The sequence below is a fragment of the Charadrius vociferus genome, unplaced genomic scaffold, assembly GCF_000708025.1.
Source record: "Charadrius vociferus isolate BGI_N301 unplaced genomic scaffold, ASM70802v2 scaffold559, whole genome shotgun sequence".
Lineage (NCBI taxonomy): Eukaryota > Metazoa > Chordata > Aves > Charadriiformes > Charadriidae > Charadrius > Charadrius vociferus.
Genome location: NW_009650252.1, coordinates 557,481 through 560,510, shown reverse-complemented (window position 1 = coordinate 560,510; position 3,030 = coordinate 557,481).

Sequence of the window (3,030 nt, the reverse complement as noted above, 5' to 3'; positions counted from 1 at the left end):
CCCTACGCGCGCGCGCTGCTGTCCCCTGGCGTGGGCATCGCCAGCGGGGGGACGGCAGGGGTTGTGGGCGGGGGGGCTGGTGGCCGCTCCCCAGTGCCGGCTGCAGCCTGCGCGCAGACATTTAAATGAGAAGTCGGTGGTGGGAGAGGAGGAGTCCCGGCTCCTTAGAGAGCTTTTATCTTTTGCCCAACCCTCTGCAAGGCGGCTTCAGGGAGGGATTTTTTTAAATTTTTTTTTTTCCTCCTTCTTCTTTTTTCTTTGCTTCCTTGCATTTTCGGTGATTCGTTTTGCCAGAGTCACGTGGGAGGAGGTGGGAGATTCGCCCCTGCCCCGAGAGACCAAGGTGGGAACCTTCCTGCCCCTAAAAGCCTTGAGTTTTCGGCAACATAATCCCAGCCTGTACTGGGGAGATCCTCTGTCCCCTCAGGTCCACTCCACCCTGCCCAAAAAACACTCAGACCCCACAAAGGGACATATTTTTTTCCCCCAAACGGCCTGGTGCAGGTGATGCGCAGCCCGTGCCGCGGGCAACGCTCCGGCCCAAAGGCCCTGCCACGCGGAGGGCGGCAGCGTGGAGAGCACCGGTTCGGAAACGCTTGAGGTTACGCTGTTCAAATGGGAGAGACAGCAGTGGAAAAACTCCCTGCACATTTCTCCAGCCGCAAAACGAGTTACTTCCATTCCCCGAACAATTGAAATGGGCTCCCACCCCCCTCCGTCCCCAAAGCCTTCCTGCAAGGCGAGCGCCAGAATAGAAAGCGGATGGCCAGGACGAAACGCCAAAAATTGTGTGTCGCAAACTGGGGGGGGGGTTGTCAGCAAGGAACAGCCGGAGCCGGACCCACAGACGTGCCTCACCACCGGTCTATCCACACCCTTTGCCGTCCCAAAACCCACCGTGCTGGGACCAGGAGGGCACATCCCGTGGGGTGGGGGTGCCTGGCGGAGCGGAGCACCCTGCACCGCCTTCCCAAATCCTGGGGGGAGCTGCCACCGGAGACACCCAAACACCGTTGGTGCATCCATCTCAAACAGCCCCTGAAGCCTGGGAAAGCAGCTGTGCGTGTGTCTGGGGATGCTCTACACCGAGTAGGGCTGCGCAGAACGCCCCCCAACCCACAAAGCCTCTCATTGGGTATCCCCCAAATTAGGGTCCTACCAGGATCACGCTTAAGCAGGGCTTAACCTCTCTCCAGAGAGCACCAGAGGCGAGGAGCCGCTGGCTCCCCATCCCTCTTCATCCCCACACTGGGGACAGTGCTCAACCAGCATGGCCATCGCCCAAACCCGGGGGTCCCGAATGCTCCCGCGAGGGATGTGGGAGGTGCAAACCATCCCATCCCCCCTGTGGGGCTTGGCCTCCCGTGCTGCTCCCCGCGGCCTCAGGGACGTTCGCCAGCACCGGGGCTGGCAGCAGCCACCTCGCCGGGCCCCCACGCCGTGGCTGCTGGCAGGAGTGGGTCCCGGCACGCCACGTCCATCCGTCCCACCGGTGGGTGCGTCGGAAGGGGGGGGGGCTGGCATGCCACGCAGCGCAGCCGCTGGCAGGGCTCTGCCTCCTGGCAGGTTGGCACAGGGTGAGGCGGCACAAAAGAGAATCAGAGCCGCCACGTTTCCCAGCGCCGCACACATGTGTCAAGTTAAGTGTGGCTTTGGGAGCTGGCAGCGCTGCGCCAAGCGGGGGACTTGCACAGCAGCCGGATTTTGGGAAGTCTCCCGCCAAGGCCAGCCCCGGCTCTGCGAGGGTCCGGGCAGCCCATGTGACTCCTGCTGGGGAGAGAGGAAAAGTCCTGCCGGGGATGCCGGGGCAACTGGTCTTTCCAAAGGGGATGCACTTTGAGCACTTCCTCGGCCAAAAAGCCGGTCGGTGGAGATACCTCCAGACCCAGGGACACAGCCGCGGGTGTCCCCTCCAGCTGTATGGGGATCCAGGGACTTCCAGGCAGGAGGTGGAGGAACTGAATCATAGAGTCACAGAATGGTTTAGGTTGGAAGGGACCTCAAAGATGATCGAGTTCCAACCCCCCTGCCATGGGCAGGGACACCTCCCACCAGCCCAGGTTGCCCCCGTCAATGAGCACAGAGGACACGCCAGGCAGTACTCAGCCCAATATGGTGGACTCATGCTGCTTTTCAGCCACGTGCCATTAATAAACAGTCTCCTGGTGAGGACAGGAACGTTGATGGTTCTCAAGGATTTTTCTCCACCTTTGCATTGGGGAGCCCGGCAGGGCAGAAGATGGTGGAGTGGCTTGGGCAGTGCCCAGTGCTTTCCTCCCTCCCCAGGAGGACCTGCGCAGGGAACCCAGCTGTGATGTGAAATAAGGACAGGGGGCCATCGCTGCCCACTGTCGTGTTGGGTCCGGGACCTGCTCCACGTCCCAACGACAGTAGGAAGTGGTCTGCAAAATTGTTCCTAAGCACACAGGCACACATTCCTATGCGCACAAGCAAGCGCAAGAGGATGAAATAAAAGAGACAAACAGCAAGACATTTGCCTAATTCGCATGGGTCATAAATAAAACCATGTGTCGGCTTCGAACAAAATGATCCTTGGATTTCCACCAAAAAGGTTTGGCCATCCCTGGGTTAGGAAAGGTTGAGAAACCCATCTGTAGACAATACATTTCCATGCAGAGGACAGTGCAGAGAGGGCACCTAATCAACGCCAGGGACAGGCTGGACCCTGCACATGGGGTAATGTTCCTGCTTTTCCAAGACTGTAACTCATTCTTTATTATTTGCAGACACAAAGTCATGTTTCAGGCCTTGTTATGCCCTATTCATTTCAGTCTTTATTCCTGACATCTGCAAGAGCTTTCTCCCTTGAAACGCAGCGTGTGTCCGGTCACTGGCCGTGGCAAAGCTTTCAGGGACCCTATACGTAACGCACAGACAATGGCAGCACTGCCCATCTCATGGGTGTCCCCAGCCCGGGCTCTGACCGGCAGCGGGCAGCGCCATGTCCATCCTCCTGCCTATGGTGGCAGGGCTGGGGGGGCCAGCCGAGCCCGGCCGGGCCCCCAGGCA